Here is a 24,010-nt window from a genome sequence, read left to right on the forward strand (position 1 = left end):
TTATTAATTTTGGATATCATTTAATGCTTGAATTGAATATATTGCAAAACAGGGTGCCCGTAGGATCCCAAAACAGTGACAATCATTATTTTCATGATATTTTGGATTTTTTTATAAAAGTTCATGATTTTAGGGTTTGTGTATGTTTTAAATCATATTAGGGTATTTCATACCTGATTTTATGTTTATTTGACTTTATCTAAACCCCAAATTCCAAGTTCTTACCAAAATATTTTTTGAAAACGCTAATTTCAAGGCCATAATCTTGCTATCAGGGGCATTTTGGTCATTTGACCTCAATTTTGAAATTCTTAACTTGGATTTTCTTATTTTTAATCATATCAAATCATCTTGTGTTTAATTTAATTTCATTTAAATTTAAAAATTTGCATTTTATAAAATGTCTTTATGAAAAACATTGGTTTCAAGGCCATAGTCTTGCCATCAGTAGCATTTTGGTCATTTTGATCCCAATTTTGAATTTTCAAATCTCATCTTCACATTTCTAATTCAATTTCATCATTTATGTTTATATCAGGGGAGTATGAATTGGGTTTATATTTGGATAATATTTGATAATTTCCCAATATTTTTAGATAAATCCAGATAAACCTACATTTCTATGTTAACTTGTTTTCTAGTTTTGCAGGAACATTCAAGAAGTAGTCTTTTATTTTTTTTTCTTTTATTCAATTCAATGTAATATCAAAGTTGTAATATTTGGAATAAGATTTACATTCTCTACTTAGAATAGGATTGCATTGCATATAGTTTAATTCTGTAAATTTCAATATCTGATGTCTACCAATTCATGCATTTTTTTTTACAAATCCACCATGGTCTACACGAATGGCACATGCACAAGCTCTTAGGGAGTTGACAAACTCGGTGGAATTCGTATTCATGGCCATAATGAGAATACGAATGAGACCCAGATTTGTGATCTTCGTATTAACCACATTCAGCCTACATTCTTAGGCTAACTTCAAAATGTACTGCATTTCTCAAAAATACAAAGACTTTCTCAATTCTTCAAAACAATGTCTTTCAAATCCATATTCATTCATTTCATTCAATTTGCAAATTCCAATTCCAATTCAGAGAAATCAATTTTCTCAAAAAATTTTAAGTCTTACTCAGAAAATGATTTTCTCAAAACTTTGAGCTTTCAAATGGTATTTCAAGTATTTCTCAACTTCAAATCACAATTTTCTAAGTCATAACATCTTCAATTTCAAAGTTTGAATTTAGAAAAATCAAGTTTTTTTCTAGAATTATTGAAAATTCTTCAGAAATCAATTTTCACAAAACATTTGTATTTCTTCAGAAATCAATTTTTTTTCTTCAGAAACTCTCTCCCAATCATAATTCATGATTTTCAAAGTATTATCTTTTCCAAGAATTTTCAAGTATTTCAAATCTCTAAAGCATACATCATGTTTTTCAATAAAAAATTTCTCTAAGTCATAGCACATGGCTGATTCTTTGTGCATTTAGGAAATAGAACACGATTTAGATAAATTGAGCAAGGCAAAGCACTAGATTGGTCCTTGGTTCAATTACCCCTGGTAAAGGTGCCAACAACGATTGAACTTCGTACTGACAGGCGAGTCTCATTCTACAGAATTTTTTGCATTTTAAAACGGAGGCGATTTATTTTCAAAAACTTTTTCAAAGGTCAGTTTGACTTGCAAAAGAAAAATTTTGCAATGATAACACCACACTAGATACTACCACAGTGGTGTAAGTGAGATGAATTTAGGCATTACTGAGTCAGACAAAATAAGATCTGACATAATCAGATTTGGAGTCGGGTGAGATCAGGTAAAACTGAATCCAATATGTAAACATAATTGGATTAGGATTTTCTTGAGATTTGCATCTTAGTCAGATTTGGACTCATATTCAGATGTAAAACTCAATACCAAATCTAGATCTGATTATCTATCAGTTGTGAATTTGTCTACTGAATCTGACTACTCAGATCTGGATTTGGGTCAGACATCCGAATTGCATCCAACCTGTTGAGATCCCTAATGGTTTGTTATATAAGCTGTGAAAATCTCGTACTATCACAAGATCTTCAAGATTTCTTGCATTCTAAATATTTGGCATTATTGTCATGAATTGTATACATTTTAATTTTTTTTGCAAAAATATTTATTTTATTTTTGTTCTCTTAAATACTAAATACATTGAGATTTGTCTTATTTTTTCTAAAAACATTTTTTTTTTCAAATTCTTCGTGCTTTTCCCTTGTTGAAGAAACAGTAGGGAATGTTTGGAAGCAGGAAAAGTTAAAATAGGGAAGAAAAAATAAAAACTCTCTTCTGTTTCAAACGAGAGAATTTTTCTGAAAGGAAAGTTTTTCTAAAAATGCAGATTTTTTATAGAAAAAAATCCTCTGCCTAAATATTTCCAATCAAAATTTTTCTTTTTGCATTATAGCAACCCGTCAACCTCAAAGCATCTCATTTTGTTAGCTGCCACTCTGCTGCCTTCCTCCATCTTCATCTCCTCCTTTTTCAAGTCTCTCTCTCTCTCTTGAACTGCTTCAATTGGATCAATAATAAATTATAGGTCGAGCTTGTGGTGACCATCATTGAATCTTCACTGCCATGGACTGAACTTCAGAACATGTGGCTGGTTTCTATGATCGAATGAGAATAATGTCTATCAGATTAGGGCGATGCAGAAGGAAGAGGTTGCTGCCCACCAATTGTTTGCAGATATGTCTCAACAAGACAATTTGAGATTTAACAAGTAGATATACAATATTATCACGTTTATCATATTTTTTCAACTTGATTTTCTCATGTAAACACAAATGAGAGAATTTTTCATATAAGAACTTCTCATATGTAAAATCTTCTTTTCTTATGAGACTGTTTCAGCCATTGGGCATGGTGACCATAGCCAGCAAGATTTTTCAGCGGCTCACTCGTTAAAAAAAAAGTTGCACTCAAAGCTTGTTGAGTTGGGATACAGAGATCACACAAGTGCTGTGACACAGCCCAATCACATGACATCATTCCATGGGCCCCAAAGCAATAGAATGCAAGCCCCACTCTCAATGCTGTCATGTCATTGGGTTGTGTCAAATAAGCAGGCACCTATGCGATCCCTGGATCCAATGTCATGCTTTTTGAGTGAACAAGTTGGGGAGTAACAGCTTGGATTAGGTGCTCTTCCCATTTATCCTTTCTCTAAGACTTATTTATCAATGTCTAGTTGGATCTTTGCTCAACCATTTCTAAATGATCAGTTATATATTAAAGCTGATTATTAAAGAAGATGACAATCATTTTTGTGATTAAAAAATATGAAGTTTGAAGAATTTTACTTGAGACTTGAATTAAGAATGCATGTATAAGTGGGAAGAAGCTCTTTGCTACTAACCTAATGCTAGTAGCTGTAACCTTTGTACAGTTTTGTCTTTACTTGTTTAGGAAGATTTTGCCTGAACCAGCTAGGGGCAAAAGAAATTGATTGCTGCTGCTTTTTTGGATGCTCTGGAAAGACTACACCAATCAGTCTCTTCTTAATCATGTAGAGTCCGTGTGCCTTGATGTATATATTAAGAATCAAAACAGAAATGCCCAGACCATAAAACGTCTTTTCAATAAAAACTTGAAAACCAAAAAAGGAAAAAAAATGAAATACGGCCCTTTTCAAAAATTTGTCAAATTTTTTTTTTTTGTTCTTTTGAGACAGAAATGTTGAGAACACATGAAAATTTATATTTTAAAAATGCTTTTCATGAGAAAAAACAAATATGGATTCAAATCTTATTGGATTTCAGGTTCGAATCACACCAAGTCTTGAATTTGAATCCTATAATTCCTATACCCAAACTTGATTTTCAATGAAATTTCCCACATATATATGTTCATCTTTTGACATCATTTAATAAAGTTAAAACTGAATTAAACCCTTATGCCCTGTTTGCAAACTTGTTTTATAACTCATTTTGTATGCCATTTTTTTTCATCAGTCTTTTTGAACTTGAAACCTTTTTAAAATGCATTCAATCTTTAACAAACTTTTTCCGTTTCATTATATTGCTAATAATTAATGGCAACAAATTCCTATAAATAGTAGGAAAATCACATTGAGGACATAGATGTTAAAAAAGAGTTGAAACAAAGTTTCATTTTATTACATGGCACACAAGCACCAAAGATGCAACTTGTGCACAATATCCCAAAGCAACAACAAAGAAGGGTTGAAAAGAAGAGTTCAGCCAAAAGGCATGAAAGCACCATACTAAATGGGCTACCTATTTTGTAGAGTTTTACATTACAGACACCGAGTCAGGTCCATAGTTAATGTGACACCACTCGTCCCTAAATACCTAAAAAGAAGAAAATCAACTACAAGACTTTAATTGGGATGCTCTACATGGGGAGAGGATCCTATGGCACCTTCTTGGGAGGAACTTGGTTGTGGAGATCCTGTTGATGGCCATCAAGCTCATGGTGGTGGAACCAACCATGTTCATCCTCATCAAACCAATGGTGATGCTCTTCTTCCTCACATTCTTCGCACCACTCATGGTAATGCTCTTCTTCCTCGCATTCTTCGCATTCATGGTGATGCTCTTCTTCCTCGCATTCTTCACATTCATGGCGATGCTCTTCTTCCTCGCATTCTTCGCATTCAATGGCATGGCCACCATTTTTCATCACCATAATGAAGCTCATTAAGATGAATCTGCTTGCCATCTTTAGCCATGTTGCTCGTACTAGTCATGTTGGTAATGTTAACATGAGCAACAACCACTTGGGGTTCCCTTAATTCTCTCCCCCCATCCACAAAACACAAGCAAAAGGCAATGGCCAGAAAGAGAGAGAAAATAGGCATAACAAACTTCATTGCTTACTAGAGGAGGGTGAACAAGGGGATCAAGATGGACAAAGATTAGGGATGCAGAAAACATACATTTATATGGAGGATGAATATCCAACTTGGAATTTTTTTATATCTTGTGTTGTCAATGGTTGTTGAACTAGTTTTCCAAATAAGGCAATTAATTAGAAAGCAAATGATTCACAAAATATTGATTAACAATTAAGCAAGAGATAATTATTCCTTGTGATCACCGTACTCAACCTTTGCCCTTGAAAATGATCAAAGCAGGCATCGAAAATTTCAAAGTTTCTTGAAAAAGTCTCAACACTTTCCTACATCCTAAAATTTCTTAGGGGGCATTTGTTTCATGCCCTTTCCTATGAGAGAGGTTCACTTTCATAGGAAATAGAGCCCCTTTCCGACAAAAGGGTGAAACAATAAAATGCAAAAAAAAAAGCTTTCCTGTGAAAATGGATTCATACCCCTCATTTGGAGAAGCACTTTCCCTCCAAAAAAAAAGCTTAAGAGTTACATGATAAATATTATGAAGTTCAAGGGCCAACGGCACTTTTTGTGATTTTTATGTTTTTATTTATGATGAGGAAACCTTGCCAAAGCGAGAAAAATTCAGGGCGGGCCCCCACGACCACCCTGCATTACATGGCTAGCCTCTGAATGCTACGGCCACACCCGTGCACCAGTCAGGTTTGATCCACAGCCTTCATCTCAGCACCCTCACAACCACCCCGCTGGCCGGGTGACCCCTGCAGTGGTTTTTGTATTTTTTTATTATGCTGAGGAACCCTTGCCAAAGAGCAAAAAATTCAGGGCGGGGCCCCATGACCACCATTGACTCACCTACACACCAGTGCGCCAGTAGGTTTTGATCCGGTGCCTTCATCTCAGCACCCCACAAACATCTCTCTGGCCACACCGGCGACCCCGTCACTGAGATTGTCTGCACAGACGTACTCTCTCTCTCTCTCTCATATCATGGGTTTTGCAGCACGTGTCACATTTTTTGTTATATAGAGAATGATGAAAAATTCAGTAAGGAGATCTTGTTGGGAGCAAAATCTGGGTCCAAGTATGGTCCAATATAAACAATTCATTAGATGCAGAATATAGCTGATCCGATTAAAGATCCAATATTTCTGAGTCAACAATGCGATTTGTTATTTGTCGGGTCTAGCATGTTTGTCAAGATACTGAATTCAATCAGACAACGTGCAAATCCTGTCTGGACCTACATCTAGATCCCAATCCAGATTTGAGTTCAATCCAGATTTGATGAGAATCCATCTTTCTCTCTTGCAAAGCATCCAAAAGGGTTGTCCCTATTTCACAAAAGTTAAAAGCCATAATTATGAGTTTTTCAAAGCTTTTTATGTTTCATGGGATTTTTATCAGTGAAAATCTTGAAGGTTTTAAGAGGATCCGAGTTTACCCCGCAGTGAGGCTGCCCCATTAAGTGACCCAGTTCTTGGTGAGGGTTTTCCTTCATCATAAAAAAAAAGAAAGAAGAAAAAACTTTATTAAATAAATTCTATATAAAATATAGTGTCTTAGAAAATTAATGAAATAAATAGGATCCACAAAACAACTAGCATTTAATCATAAAAAACAATGAAAAGAAATGTAAAAGCCTATTGTTGAAGGCTAGGGCACAAATATTGCTGATAATTCGAAAATATAAAGATTTTTGTTATGATATTTTCGAAGGCTGATGCAATATTGAAAAAATATGATGTTTTCAAAATACCACCTATTTTGAAAATATTGCATTTTTATCATGACATTAACACAATAAAAGCAATTCTGTAACATATATATGTATATAGGTTAAGATTCACTGCAGTCATTTGTATGTGCAACCCACTAGTGACTCGGCTCATCATGAACTCGTTAATGATTGGTTTGTATAGTTGGTGAGCTAAGTCATGAGCAGCTCATTTAACTTAAACGAGTGGAGCCCACACACAGGGTGTTCGGCTTGGCTTGGTTCGTATAGATAAAATATATTTATTTTTATGTATATTATATATTTTAAGTATAATATATAAAAAGAAGAATGCATAATATATATATATATATATATATATATATATATATATATTTTGATTGCAAAGCGTGAATGAAAAATATATACATAAAATATTATGAACTATTAAATGTAATATATAAAAATAATACTGATTTTCAAGTATAATATATAAAATATATATTCCATGTATAAATAACATGGAATGTTTTTTCATGAGCCAGCTCATGTTCGACTCATCTCATTAAGGGCCGAGCTGAGCCATGAGCACAATCCACTAGTAAACAAGCTGAGCTTGAAGATGCCTTGATGGTTCATTCCCTCATTTACCAGCCCTACAAATGATCTAGCAAAGGGGGCGGAACCCCCTTGTTTGTTTGTTTTTCACATCTAGCTAACACCATATATGTGATAGACAGGTTTTGTTTAGTGTCAACTGGCTTTAGGATAGTTAGAATCGAACCTGTACAGTGGCGGAGCCACATGACAAGGGTGGGCAAGTAACCACCCTGACCCAGTGACCCAGTAATCCTAATTTGTGCCCATCCTAATTCAGATCTTTGGCTCTGCCTCTTAACATGTATACAGTTTTTTGGCAATCCAAAAATCAATGGCTATAAAGGAATCAATTTTCCTGACTCATAAAAATATGTTTTTTCATCAAAAAAATATGATACAAGGGTCGATCCCTACTAAATCAAGCATGCTGAACACATCTATGAACTTACAGTGTGAGATTCAAACTAGATTGCAGGTATAATCAATTGTATCGAATATAAACCTAATATATATATATATATATATATATATATATATATATATATGTGTGTGTGTGTGTGTGTGTGTGGATAAACAAAATTTTCAGGATATTGTGAGAGTATCCCTTGGTGAGATTTTCCTAAATGATGGTAGATTTGAGCAATTTGGGGAACCAAAGTGCAGGTGGTAAAGTTTCAAAGCTTTGATGTTTTACTGATATTCCATTTCTATTGGAAAGAGGGGCGAGATAGAGGATCCAATCAGAAAGGCCAAGACTAAGTCCTTATAGAAAGAGAGAAAGATAAGGCCCGTCCATCTTTGGGACATTGATGAACCTCTTGGGAGGGAAGCTTTATCTGAAACCTGAGCACTCATTGTCCTCAACAGAATGATTTTGTCCAGAACCCAAGTCTTTTATGTAATGAGCAACCATCTTAACAATATCTAGCTACTGTATCCCACTTGTATAAGTTAAAGTTTATTTCTCATTGCATTCAATATAAACCAAATAAGACATTCATTTATCACTAAATGAATATTCAAAAATAAAATTTGTTCATACATATATTTATTTATTAAAAAATAAATACACTCATAAGTACATTCATTCCTTTACTCATTTTTTCATTTATTTAAAAATGAATCAGTTCATACATTTACTCATTTTATTCGTTCATACATAAATGAACATGCTTATATATACATTCATTTTTTGCATTCGATATGAACCAATTCTTACAATAATTCATTTATTCAACACTAAATGAACATGCATATACATTCATTCAAAAATAAACTTGCCTATACATTTATTTATTCATTTATTTATTAAAAAATAAAGTAGTTCATATACTCATTCATATCATTCATTTTAAATCATACTTCTCATTCATTTTATTCATTCTAAATCATACTTCTCATTCATTTCATTCATTCAATAATGAACTTTCATAACTCCAACATTCATATTTAAAATCCTACAATAAATACAACATTTACGACATACATACACACACAACTATATTTTTTTTCTTCAACCTTCATAACTCCAATATTTGTATTTGAACCCTATACGAAACAGAATATTTAAAGCATACATACACACACAACTATATATATTTCTTCATTTAACCCTTCATATCTAAACCTTCATGACTTCAATATTCACATATACATATACATAACTCCAACCCTCGATAACGCCATTATACACATATTCAACCCGCTATAGAAAAATTCATGCATAAAGAGCAAATACTCTAGAAGTTCACACATATATTCAAGTAAATATAAAAAAATTATACATATAAATAATGTCAGATAAAAAAAAAACAAGTTTTATTTTAAATATATGCATTCAATTTAAAAGTTCATAAATTAGGGGGCAATATAGTGCCCACCCTGATCTGAGAAACCCCTTAGAGGGTATTACGGCAAGATGGGTAATGCCCACCCTGACCCAAAACTCTAAAGAGAGGCTTGAGTCAAGATGGACAATACCTGGGCCCAACCCACTAGGGGTCATAAAGTGCCCCCTCCTAACCCGACTCTCTCTCTCTCTCTCTCTCTCTCTCTTCGATTGTCCGACAAGTATCTCTCCTCCATTCGGCAACTTCTTTCAGCACAGACATAGCAGTGCAACCCTTCAAGGTGGCACACACTCTCTCTCAAGTCCCAAGCGTGCAACCTGAGTCCAATGTTCGGCAGGCTCTCCAGGGGGCACAGAGTGGTGGGCAATTCATCTTCATCTTCTTTTTGTGTTTTTTTAGGGTTTAAAACTTTCAGGATTTTTGGGTTTTTTATTAGCAATTAGGTTTTTATTTTATTTTTGCAAATGAGATGAATGCAATATTAGTTTCTATGTTTTTATTTTCCATCAACATTAAATATGATTGATGATTTCATATACTAGATTTTAGTTAAAAACTTAAAATTTTAGAGTTTTTTTTTCAGTTAGCATATATATGTGAATGATGTTTGTTTAAGATTTAGGCTTTTAAATAAGTTTTATTTATTAAAATATAATCAACCATGAATATTTCATTAGGTTTTAGGGTTTTTTTTTTTAATTAGCATTTAAATATTTTATGTTTTTTTGTTTCAATCAACATTAAAATTGATCTCATGCTTGATATTTTAGGGTTCTTTTTCTAAATAATTAAATAAATAAATTATATATATATATATATATATATATATATATATATATATATATATATATATATATATATATGAATGATATTTTTTAGGATTTAGGCTTTTGATTTAGTTTCCATTCTTTCAATAGCATGAACCATGAATGTTTTATTAGGTTTTAGGGTTTTGTGTGTTTTTTTTTTCAATTAATATTTAGGTATTTTTATATTTTTCATGTCAATCAACCTTAAACTTGATTCCACATGCTTGATTTTAGTTATAAACTTAGAATTTTAAGGCTTTTTAATAATTATAAATATGTATGATATTTCATTAGGTTTTAGATTTTTTTATTTTTTTTCAATTACCATTTAAGTGTTTGATTTTGGTTTTTTAATAAGGTGAATATTTAATTAGGTATTTTAGTGTTTTTATTTTTAATCAATATTAAGTATGATTCTGCATGCTTAATTTTAATTAGAAACTTAGAAATTTAGTTTTTTTAATTAGCATATATATGTGAATGATGTTTGTTTATGATTTATGTTTTTTATTTAATTTTTATTTTTAAATAGCATGAACCATGAATATTTCATTAGGTTTTCAGTTTTTTATGTTTTTTTTCAATTAGCATTTATAAATTTATGTATTTTTTTTCAATAAACATTGAACTTGATTTCACATGCTTAATTTTAGTTATATACTTTGAATTTTAGGAGTTTAGGGCTTTTTTTATTATTATATATAAATGATCTTTGCTATGATTTAAATTTTTTTTATAGTATGAATATTTAATTAGGTTTTAGATTCTATGTTTTTTTCTCATTTCCACTGTGCATTTGTGCCCACCTTAGTTTAGATTCCCGGCTCCCCCATTGCATGGAGGAGAGGTGCATTATACTTGTATCCAAAGTCTACGAATAAGCATATATGAAAGAATATAGGGCCATTCTCCTATCATGGATACTAGAAGAAAAGAACAAAAAAACTTGTTGCTTTAAGTTAGAATTTTAAAAAATTTAAAATCAATTGCTTGACTCCATCATATTATAGTTAAAAAAATCACTATATCAGTGTATTTCTTAAAAAGCTCGAGATAATTGTCATGGTTGTGCATAGTGCACCGTACGTCCATAGACCAATATACCCTACTCTCATCAAGTCACCATATATAGGGAGGATGTATTTAGGCCACATCCAATAGAAGAAGCAACCTTACCCGTGCAACAAAGGAAGTAGTGATGCAAATGGTTTCGGTCCCAAATAGCTAAATACATGGAGATTCAGATCAGAATCGAACCAAGAACATCAAAAAATTGCTAAACTTCATCCTGGATCCGACCCATTTGCATCCCTACATGCATGTAATTTTTCTTTTTTCTTTTGAATAATTAGGGAAAAACAATCTTGCTCATTGGCAAAAATCTTCGTACCCCCTTGCCATTGAATTGAGATCAGGTGCAATGTGATTGCACACTTTAAGTGTGCTGCTGTACTTGATCACCCACCATCTTTGGGATACAACTGATTATGGGTAATCAGGTGATAATGGTGCATTTGAATCACAGATAGAGCTGAAAAGGACAGTGCATCATGTCCTATACTGTCCATGGACTTTTCAGGATACGCTATCTTGCCACATTCACACACCGTAAAAGCTTTATTTTTTTATTTTTTTATTTTTTCTATTGTCTGCTCCTATCCATCTGCCACTGTTCTGTGGAGGAGGGGGCATGGAATAAAGACAACATGGTTTTCGTATTCGGGGATGCACCAAATCAACATTCGCACATCCTGCAGATATCGATGCATGTGGGGCCTGCGCTCGATGCATCCCGCAGACGAATACAAACAGGAATTCAAATGCCCCTTAAAATTGTCCAATCGCATTCACATTGCACTTGATCCTCCCTTCTTGCTATTAGAGAGTTCATTCAGCGTGAAAAGATCAGGTGCAATATGATTGAATGAATATTTTTGCATTAATCACCTGATCACCCTCCATCTTGGGGATAGGACCTATCAGGTGTGGGACCCAAGACCTGATGAAGGGGATCAGGTGCTTAATGCACAATTTTTTGTGCAATCATATTGCACCAGATCCAGACTCCACTCAGCTTTGGCCTATGCAAAAAGTGAAAAGATTGACCCTGCTATTTCTTGGGATGGTGTCCACTAGCTTCTTCAGGACACAATGCGTGACTTTTTACATAAAGTCATTCCCAACCTTGTCTATAATGAGTTGTGCAACTTTTTTTGTGACAGGAGAACTTTGTCTGCATTCAACATGAGCTCCGGTACCCGTCATGTACGTATAATGTTTATTTCAATACATATCTAAAGTTTTATTTCATTAGTTTCATGTCGTTAGATTTCAATACATATATGCCTATCAACTTAGAACCTCAACACATATATGCATTATTGAATCACTATTAAATTTATTTGACAGCCTTAGAACACATCTATGCACGATTGAATCTCTATAATTTTTTTTTTACAATGTTGGAATACATATATGCATGATTGAATCACTATGAAATTTTATTGATAGCATTAAAACACATATATGCATGATTGAATCACTATAATTTTTTTTTGACAATGTTGGAATACATATATGCATGATTGAATCACTATGCAATTTTATTGATAGCATTAGAACACATGTATGCATGATTGAATCACTATAAATTTTTTTTGACAGTCTTAGAACACATATATGCATGATTGAATCACTATAAATTTTTTTGACAGCCTTAAAACACATATATGCATGAATCACTATGAATTTTTTTTTACTGCCTTATAACACATATATGCATGATTGAATCACTATGAAAGTTTTTTGACAACCTTAGAACACATATAAGTATGATTTCATAACTATGGATTTTTTCTTACAACCTCTGAATTCTGTTAATGTCCTTCACTTTATTGCTAGTCTACGTGTCATTCAACTATGTTACTTTGATTACCTTAGTTTAGGTGCATTGCATATAATTTATTTTTATTATATTTTGTTTATCAATACTAACATTTTGAGTTCTCTTGTAGGATGCTGGAGATGATCAACATAGAGGAGCTAATGGAGGCATGGATGGAGGGGCAAATCGAGACAATGAAGAGGATGATGCTCCAAATCTTGGCGAGGAGTAGCTACATGTGTCAAATTTGTTTAACGTACTTATTATTTCAAACGAAACTCTTTGTATATGTTCACTTGTAACTAATTAGAACTTGACGAGAATGATACTGAGTTGTTAAATTCGTTTCACTTATAACTTGTGTTAAATTTGTTTCACCTACTTTGTATATATATTTTTTATGTATACTTTATTTTTATACACAGGTTATATAAATTGTATAACAAATTTTTTTTCTCGATAAATATATTTAAACAAAATTATTATTTTTTTTTAAATTTTGTGATGGATTAGCGATGGATATTATCCGCCATTAATATTTAGCGATGAATTTTCTTAAGAAATTCAGTCGCAAAATGACGACGGTATTTGACGATAAATAATATCCGTCACAAATTTAGCGACAGATTAGGGATGAATATTTATCTGTCTCAAAACTAAATCAGTCAATGTTTTATGACAGAATATAATCCGGTGCTAAATTGGTGACAAAATTAAAAGATGGATACGTATTCGTCGTTAAAATTTTATGACAGATTAGCGACATATATGTATATGTCGGAAAACCAAATCAGTGCTTATTTAGCAATAGACTCGCGATAGATCATGGCATTCGCTAATGCATCACAAATTAGCGACGAAAGTAGCAACATATCAGTTCTGTTGCTAATTAGCGACCAAGGAATTGCGACAGACTCTATCCATTACTAAGCCATCGCTAAACAGTTCAACAACAAATTTGCGATGAATTAGGGATGGATAGCGTCCGTCGCTAATCCACAGATTTCTTGTAGTGTCAGTTTGACTTGCAAAAGTAAAATTTTGCAATGCTAACAATCATGAAAAACTCTCAAAAGGATAGAGAGATTAAAATCAAAGATATTTTTAACCATGTCTTATTCGTTAGAAAGTGATCAACGAGTGTTGAGATACAGTCCTAACAACGCACCTAAAACAAGAAAAGAACATATATTGCGACATGTTTCGATTGTTCTAAGCTATTTTCTAGTCAACAACACCAAAATTTAAGATATTAAAAATAATAGAGATTTTTTCAGAAAGTCAGCTTTTTAATGCCACTAGAATCACCTTGATCCGATAAGCGATTGGAGAGATATGGCTTCTGAAAGACATTGTCTGACGACTATCATCTACAGGCTAGATTTTTGTCTTAATTTTGTAATCTAGAATCGACAACCCTAGGAGGTTTTTAGTCATGACTCAAAATAGAGAACTTTTAGATATGTGTCTTATCTTTTCAATGGCTATAAAACACTAGTTTTTTATTCTATACATTGAGATACAATCTAAGAAACAAAAACAGGAACATATGACTATTTTCTCAATCCTTACACATTTTTGAAGACCTTCAAGGATGAATCTGAATCCATGCTTAAAATAAGAACTGTATGTTACGACAATGAAGCCGTACATGATACTTCAAGTACAAGGTTTTGATGATGAACAAGTAAATCAACTGCATTTCAGCTAAGGCGATGAAGAAAGATAACAAACATTGAAGAATTCGATGAAGATTCTTTGAAGACTAGTGTGCAAATGTTAAATTCATTAAAAGTCTTAGATTCTTGTAAGAACCTTACTTAGATTGCATATTTAGGTTGCATTTCAACTAAAAAGTCTTTAGAAAAACTTTTCTAAAAGAACCCCTCATGAAAATCTTTTTAGAAAACTCTTTTCTTAAATTTTTGTGTTTATTAGTTGACCAATAGAGTCACCAGTTGACTAATCCTTTCGCGCCATATTTTCTAAAAAGTCATTTTTGTCAAATTAGTAGACCGAAGGTTTTATCAGTCGACTAGACAAAATGTTTGTTTTCTGGAAAATTTAGCAGCAGTCGACTAATGTCTTTATCAGTCGACTGAACAGAACATGTGTTTTCTAGAAACTTAGCAGCAATCGACTAATGCTTTTATCAGTTGACCAGACAAAATATATGTTTTTTTAGAAGATTTTAGCAGCAGTCGACTGAAAGGTTTTTCAGTCTACTAATGATATTATCAGTCGACTAATTTTATCTCTAGTCGACTAAGTTTCAAAAATTTAGATTTTCAAACGGCTCGATTAACAGATCAGTCGACCAACGATAACTATCAGTCTACTAGTAACTAATTATTAGTCGACTAACTACTGTTTCAGTCGACTAATTTTGCCATTTTTCCTGAAACTTCAAAAAAGCGTGTCTTTTCATTTTTCAAACGTTTTGATCATTCAAAATGGACTGTTTTGACACCCTTTCATACCCTCAACGTATGGAAACTTTCAACTATAAATATGAGTACATTTTACACTCAAAAGCACCACAATTCAATCAATTTGAATCAATTACTCTTTGCTTTTCACTCATATTCATTTTCTCACTCACGTGATATTTTTCACTTCAGTTTTTCACTCAAATTCCTTTGAGAGATAGTGAATTCGTGAGTAGAGTATTTCAACAACCTCAAAAGCCAATTGCATCTCATTTGCATTGAAAAGAAAGGCTCATAGGTTGTATTGTAAGTTGTTACTTATTTTTTGTAAAAGGAAGGACTCCTTGGTTTAAAGGAGTTGTTTGCTTTCAGTAGGTGTGTTTCTGGAAGTGAGACCAGATTTGGTCTGTATGATATTGTAGTTACACAAGGTTGATAGTAGAAATCTCATGCGGGTTTTGCTTGGGGACTGGATGTAGGTCTGGAAAGACCGAACCAGGATAAATTATTGTGTTCTTTGTATGTTTGCTTTGCGTATTGCAAAATCCGTCAATATTCCGCAGACATTTCTTAAAAGTACTATTCACCCCCCTCTAGTACTCGTTGCCTCGATCTTACTGCACTTTCATTTGGTATAAGAGCAAGGTTTGCTATTATTTTGATTTGATCATCATCTAGCATGACAACTACAACATCTCAACACAAAGAAGGATGCCCCTCTGTTCGTCCTCCTCTCTTTGACAGAACAAACTATGGATACTGGAAAGTGAGAATGACAATATTCTTGCAATCCATGGATCTCGATATTTGGAGAGTTGTTTCAGATAAATACCAAACTCCATCAACTGATTTCAGCCGATGGACCGATGAAGAAAAAAAGACTGCTTCCCTTAATGCCAAGGCAATGAATGCATTGTATTGTGCCGTTAACAAGGTAGAGTTCAATCACATCTCTCAATGCTCTACAGCAAATGAAATCTGGCATACTCTTCTTGTGACTCACGAAGGTACGTCTAAGGTAAATGAATCTAAAATTGCTTCTTTAGTTCATAATTTTGAATTGTTTATAATGAAGCAAAATGAATCTATATCGGACATGGTAACAAGAATGACCGATATAACTAACACTCTGAAATCCCTTGGAAAAGAATATTCACAAGTGGATTTAGTCAGAAAGATACTAAGGTGTTTAACTCCTGAATGGGAGAGAAAAACCACAGCTATTGAACAGGCAAATGATTTAAATACTCTCACTCTTGAAGATTTGGTTGGTAACCTAATGGCATATGAAGTCCAACTTCAAGACAGACAAGAAGAAGAACCCAAGAAGAAATCTCCTGCTTTTAAGGTTACTTCTGACTCTGAAAATTCAGAAGAAGATGAAGATGAAGATATTGCCCTCATTACAAGGCAATTCAGAAGATTCATCAAAAAGGAAAGATTTCAAAGAAAGGTAAAGAAAGCGGATTCTTCCAATCCAAATGAAGTCAAGTGCTTTAATTGCAAAAAGGCAGGACATATTAAGAAAGATTGTCCTCTTCTCAAAATCAAGCCTAAGGACCAATTCAAGAAGAAAAAAGCATTTCAAGCATGTTGGGATGATAGTGACTCCTCTTCCGATGAAGAATCAAATGAAGAAGTCACCAACATGTGTTTTGTAGCACAAAAAGACTCGGTAAGTCAATTTGACTATGATGATTTATTAGAAGCATTTAATGATTTATATGCTAAATTTAAGAGTCTAAGTTCTAAAAACAAAGAGTTAAAAACTGCAAAATCAACTCTTGACTCTCAAAACAAAGTGTTACTTCAAGAGATAGAAGATCTCAAGAAGGAAAACTCTTGTCAAGCATTTGAGATAAAAGAAATTGGAATTAGAACCAATCTCTTACAAAAAGAAATAACTAGTCTAAAAGAAAAATCAAATGATCTTCTTTCTATATTGACCAAATTCACAAATGGTCAAGAGAATCTAAAAAGACTTCTTGGTTCTCAAAGATGATCGGTTAATCAAACCGGATTGGGATATAGCTTCTTTGATACTCAAAATAGACCAAACTATGTTGTGAAGAATCAAAGACTGTAAAACCCATGAATTTTAAAGAAATTTCAATGAAATAAAAATGTGTGTTTACGTGAGATAATATGGTTTATGAGATATTCAACGTGATTTTGAGGCTTGCGGGCCAGTCAAGCGAACCCAATAACGAATACTGGAAAGGGTACTTGGATCCGGACTTTGACGAGATTTGATGATCCGACCCGGTTCACGAGTCCAAGTAACGAAACCCGATGGTTTTGGGATGATAGCGTGAGATCCGAAACACAATTAGAGTAAGAGAGTGCAAGTTTAGACCAAACGGTGAAAAATCCATGTAAAAACGAAAGAAATCCATCGACAAGGAAAAATGTCCCATTGTGACATAAAGAGAATTTTCTGCAAAAGTAAACACCAAGTGATGGTGTGTTGTGGTAGGACACACGGGGTGTGATACCATAACCCAAGTTCAAAATCCCATGTGCACAAATTTTTCTTTTTACACACACAAGTTAGAATTTTACTTGAAAAAATATATATATAAAAAAAAAAATCGTGGGGGGGGGGGAGTTAAAACCCTACTCTCTAGATCCTCTCCCACAATAAACGTGTGAGAGTTGCCCTTTGTGTTTCCCCTCTTCCAAGAAATATGGGAAATCCCCCCAAATGTGGTGGGGGTACCCATAAAGCAACCTTGGAAAAAACACTTTGCTAATGGGGAAAGGGGGGGCAATCTAGGAAGTTTCTAAACAAACCACACAAAACGTGGGGCTGGAGGTTAGATCTTTTTGGAAATAAAAATTTTTCCTAAATAGGGAAGAAAATTAAATTGGATGAAAAGGAGGAGACAACTACTCTCTCTCTCTCTCTCTCTCTCTCTCTCTCTCTCTCTCTCTCGGTGGTGGTCGACCTCCATTGTTGGACTGTGTGGACCTCCCTTGCTGAACGCGTGAACATCCATTATCGACGTGGGGTGCCGCTCTAACAAAGAGAAGGGGTTGCAGCCTTGCCGTCGCGAGACTCCAAAGAGGTAAGAAGCATTGCTATTTGTATGTAAGTGGTTGATGCCTTGTTGCACATCTATGTTGCAATATCATGGAGTTTACGCGACAAGCACCACCTATATATAGGTATGTTTAGGGTCTCGAGACCGAGGTGGCATGAGCAGAAACACCTACTCGCCAATAGGTCAATATGTAGTGGTTCAGCCAATGGTTCTCACCCTTGGCCAATGTTGGGGCACTGTGGTGTTCTTTGTAAGGGCATTATGTTCCTATGCCTGGGGATAGGTAGTACACATATCAAAACCTACAGTTCGAATCTATGTAGGAAAATGCATATATTTTTGGTGTGGGCGTTAGCCATGACGGATTCAAGATCGAAACAAAATGAAGTAGGCAAATGGCGTGGAACCTTAAGTATCTCGGATTATTATTCATGAAATTATTGTTTGGTTGTATTTTCTTGTTCAATACACCTTTCATACTTTGTAGATTGATGGTCTTAATCAAGTCTGAAGTTATGTATACGTGATTGCTATTTCACATTATGGTAAAAATAAAGATATATCATTCTTATTGGGTAATTCGATTGGATTTAATGTTTTTGAGTGTGGAATGCACTCATATTTATAGTTGAAAGATTTCATACATTGAGGATGAAAGGGGTGGCAAAACAGTTCATTTAGAATGATCAAAATGTTTGAAAAATAAAAAGATACACCCTTTTAAAAGTTACAGAAAAATGACAAAATTAGTCGACTGGAACAATAGTTAGTCGACTGATAATATGTTCAGTCGACTGATAAAACCTTCAGTCGATTGCTGCTAAAATTTCCAGAAAACAGATATTCTGATCAGTCGACTGATAAAACCTTCAGTCGACTGATGCTAAAATTTTCCAGAAAACAGACATTCTGATCAGTCGACTGATAAAACCTTCAGTCGACTGATGCTAAAATTTTAAAAAACAGACATTCTGATCAGTCAACTGATAAACCCTTCAGTCGACTGCTGCTAAATTTTTTCCAGAAAACGGACATTCTGTCCGGTCGACTGATAAAACTTTCGGTCGACTAATTTTATGATCAGTCGACTGATAAACCCTTCAGTCGACTGCTGCTAAATTTTCCAGAAAACAGACATTCTGTCCGGTCGACTGATAAAACTTTCGGTGGACTAATTTTATATATAGAAAAAATATAACGTTTCTGCTTAGAAGATTTGAAGCAATGTAAACACCCCAAATTTTTACCCTCATCCAGGGTTTGTCCATTTCATGTGTCATTGCATATCATTGCATGCATTCGGCATATCATTTCATCGCATTGCATAGCATTGCATGCCATTATATCTCATTCTCGAGATCCAGCACTCCTGTTTTTAAAACATTCAATCCAGATTTGAATTTTAAAGCCTTTATTCCAAAATCAATTTCAAAACCTGGGTTTTTATTCAATACTCTGTCATTTTCCAACCCCAGGACTTTATATTTCGAAATATTTTCTCAAGGAAACAATCTGGATTCATTTCAAATTCAAATTTTAATCGATTTCAATTCACAGATGAGACCCATTGAGGTGGTGTCGCTTCTGAATTCCTCTATTCATCAAGTTTCTCAAAATTTTGAAAGTTTCAGTCCGATCAGGACTCTGTCTCAGAGTCCTGATCCAGTCAGGAGTCTGTTTTGAAGTCTGTTTTACTTCCATTTTCAGTCTTTTTCGATTATTTTCAAAATTTAGGTCATTTTACAGAGTCCAGTTAGTTCAGGACTCTATTTTAGAGTTCGGTCAAGTTAGGAATCTAACCCTGACTGTGTTTTCTGACTTATTTCATCATTTCTTGATAAAATCTTTTGAAAATTCTTTCATTTGACTTTTAAAATCTAAAATCTCAGAGTCCTAAGAGTTCAGGACTCTAACTCGGAGTTCCAATTCGCATGAGACCCTATTTTCAAAAATCTTGAATTTCAAATGTCAATTTTAACCCTTTTTCAAAGCCATTTTCAGTGTTTATTTCAAAAATGTTCAAAATTCGATGTGGGCCAACTCAGTTGGCACCATATTCAGAGGAATTCTAATTCAGTTAGGATCCTATATCATTTCAAAAATTTCAATTTCAAAGTTTGCTTTTGAAAAGCTTTTGAAAACTCCTTCAATTTCAAGTTTTAAAATCACTTTTTGAAAAAAACTCAAGTAGGGCCCACTCGGGGTGGCGCCATATTCGAGTCAGTCAGGGCTAGACTAGGGTTAGTTGATGTCTTGGTTAGTGTTAGAGGTTTAGAAGAGTCAAAACCATTTTGAAAAACTCATTTTGAAAGTTAGTTTTTAAAACTAGTATTTTTAAAGGTTTTTAAAGGTGTTTTAAAAACCCAATGTGAGAAAATGCCAAGTGGCACCACATTTGGGGGATTTTTAGGATTAGCTAGGGGTTAATTAGGCATTATTTAGGATAATTTAGACTAGGGGTAGTTAGGTAACTCCACCCCAAAATCGCCCTCCCTCCTTTAGAGTCCAAAATTTTCAAAATTGTAAATTTTTAAACCTAAAAAATTTTCTATAAATAGAGGCCATAGGGGGGTCGATTTTCCCAATTGGCTTTCCTTTGGATTCTTGGAGCTTCTCTCTCCTCTCCAGCCCTTCCTCCATTGCATCAACCTCAAGGTAACTATTTTCTCTAATTTTTAGTTTTTATTTAATGTTTTTCATTGTTTTAAACATGATTTAGCCATTGGTGCCATCATCTTCATGGATTAAACCATGGATTCAACCTCAAGAACCATCAAGAATCAGCAAGAACGATCCAAGAAGGTGATCTAACCCTGTTTTGGGTGATTTACAGGGATTTTAATCCATTAGAATTGATTTTAATATGGTTCTTTATATTATTAACCAATAAAATATATGATTTACCCTTTTTAATGGGTTAAATCTATGTTTTAAAGGTGATATCAAATTCCAGCCATTGATTCCCTGTTTTTAATTTATTTTCATGGTTTATTCATGATTTTTTTACGTTCTATAGCATAAAAATAATTTTTATTTACTGTTTTATGGTTTATTTTATTTATTTACATTAGTTAATGCATGGTTTTTCAAGTTTCTTAAATTTCTGTGTGTTCTAGGTTTAGAACAGTAAAGATGATGTTATTTCGGATGGAAGAACTCATTGGTTATTTCTGATTTTTTTATATGTGGTGCATGCATGAGTTATTGAGTTACTGTAGAAAAATCAGAGGTTTTTTATCTCGGGAACCCTGTCAAAAAAATCAGACATCAAATCGGGTTTTTAAAGCTTTAAAATCGTGGTTAAAATCAAGAAGGTAACTTGCTGTGATGATATTTCTCTCATCTTATATCTGATTTTAGATCTGTAAAGTGATATGGATTCACATTGAATAGATCTGTCTTCTGTGAAATTTTAGGATTTTTTTATCATTGTTTAGTATTTTTCCCCTTTTAGAGAATCTGTTTTTAATTTTGAAGCTCGTTAGGGTTTACCAAAACCCTAATCAGACTTGTGTTAGTCATAAATCCCGAACCACAAATCCGATTCTAGATCTGTAAAAAGTGAGTACTATTATTTTTCTGTCTACGGTTCACCACTAAAATTTCAGAAATTTGTGTTTAGAATTGCTATTTATTCCTGTATTTTCAATCTGGAATAGCTGTTTTAATCCCTGTTAAGAGTGATATATTTTAGCTCAGATTGCCGGAAAGGTTTCTCCCTAACCGGAGATGATTTTTCCAATCTGTAAATTGGGAAATCTCTGTTTTTCTTTCTAGTTAGTCTCTATAAAATTTCATAAATTTCCATGGAGATTTGATCCCTGGTTCAGGTCTTGGACGGAAACTGGTTGGTGAATTAGGTCAAAAATAGCATATTTTAGGGTTTAATGCAATTTTCGGATTAATTTAATGTCAAAAAATTATTTTTATAATTCCAATTCGACATTAGGGTTATAACAAGTGCATGTACCAATTTTTATGGATTTTGGAATCCATTTGATGGCTGAATCAAGCAAATTGCAAAACCGGGTTCCTGAAAGATCCAAAACACTGCTAAAATCACAGTTTTTGAGATATTATTGGATTTTCGTGCATAAGCATATGTTTTTAGGGTTTAATCATGTTCATAATCATATTAGGATGCTTTAGGTTTAATTTGATGCTCATTTGATTTCATTTAGTGCATAAAACCTAAGTTTTTACCAAAAATCTATTTCTAAAAACCCTGATTTCAAGGCCATAGTCTTGCTATCGGGGGCAATTTGGTCATTTGACCTAAATTTCGAAATCCCTATCCCTAATTTCATATTTTTAATCATGTCATAGCATATTTGGTTTGAGTTTATTCCATTCAAATTTCAAAATTTGCATTTTATCAAAATATCTTTCAAAAACCCTAATTTCAAGGCCATAGTCTTATTATTAGGGGTATTTTGGTCATTTTGACCCCAATTTCGAAATTCCATATCTTCTCTTTCATATTTATTCCATTTTATTTCATACTTTATCATTTTTATTTAAGGGAATCAAGGAAAAGGCTTATATCTAGCAAAATCCAGTAATCTCTAGATATTACTGGATAAATCTAGAAAAGCCAACATATATTCATTAACCAAGTTTTCTAGTTTTGCAGGTACATTGAAGACTTTATTTTTCATGTATTTAAATTTCAATAGTGATGTAATTTGTAATTAAACTTTGGAATAAGAATTTATATTTCCTGCTTAGCTTAGGTTGCATTGCATATAGTTTATTTTTATAATGTTAATCTGTGATGGATGATGATTCATGCATATTTTTACAAATTCACCATGGTCTACACAAATGGCACATGCACCAGCTTCTATGAAGTTTATAAACTTGGTGGAATTTGTATTTATGGCCATAGTCAGAATACGAATGATACTCAGATTTATAATCTTCACATTAGCCACATTCAGCCTACACTCTTAGGCTAACTTCAAAATGCACTGCATTTCTCAAAAATACAAAAAGTATTTTTCAATTCCTCAAATTCATATTCATTCATTTCATGAATTTGTCAACTCCAATTCAAAATCCAAGTCAAGGAAATTGAATTCCTCAAAATCTCCTAAGTCTTATAGCAAAATCGATTTTCCCAAAGACATTGAATTTCAAAGGATATTTCAAGTATTTCCCAAGTTCCAAATTCAAATTTTCTAAGTTAGAATTTCAATTTCCAAGTTTGAATTCAGAGAAACCAAGTTTCTCAGAATCGATTTTCACCAAATGTCAAGGATTTCTAAAAATCGATTTTTATTTCTTTCAGAAGTATATTTCAAATCCCAATTCACGATTTTCCATGTGATACCTATTCTAAATATTTCAATCATTCAAAGCAAACATCATGTTTTCAAATGTGCATTTTCTGAAAATTCATAGCACATGCCTGATTCTATGTGCATTTAGAAATTAGAATATGATTTAGACAAGTTGAATAGAGTAGAGCATAAGATTGATCCTTGGTTCAATTACCCCTGTTAAAGGAGGCAGGAACGGTTGAATCTCGTACCGACGGGCGAGTCCCATTCTACGGAATTTTCCCGCATTTTAAAACGGAGGCGAGTTATTTTCAAAAAAACTTTTTCAAAGGTCAGTTTGACTCGCAAAAGTTAAAAATTTTGCGATGATAACAGGTTTGGCGACCGTGATGGGACCTGTCTTCGCCTGATCAATCTAATGCTCTACTTAGTTGAAATTGTCAAAATCGATTTCCATGGAATGTCAGCTTTGCTTTATGATATCATGTGAACCTAGGAGCCCAGACCTGAACCCAGCTGACATGGAATGCATATAGACTAG

Source organism: Nuphar pumila, chromosome 5 (assembly GCF_984573655.1).
Source record: "Nuphar pumila chromosome 5, dmNupPumi1.hap1.1, whole genome shotgun sequence".
Lineage (NCBI taxonomy): Eukaryota > Viridiplantae > Streptophyta > Magnoliopsida > Nymphaeales > Nymphaeaceae > Nuphar > Nuphar pumila.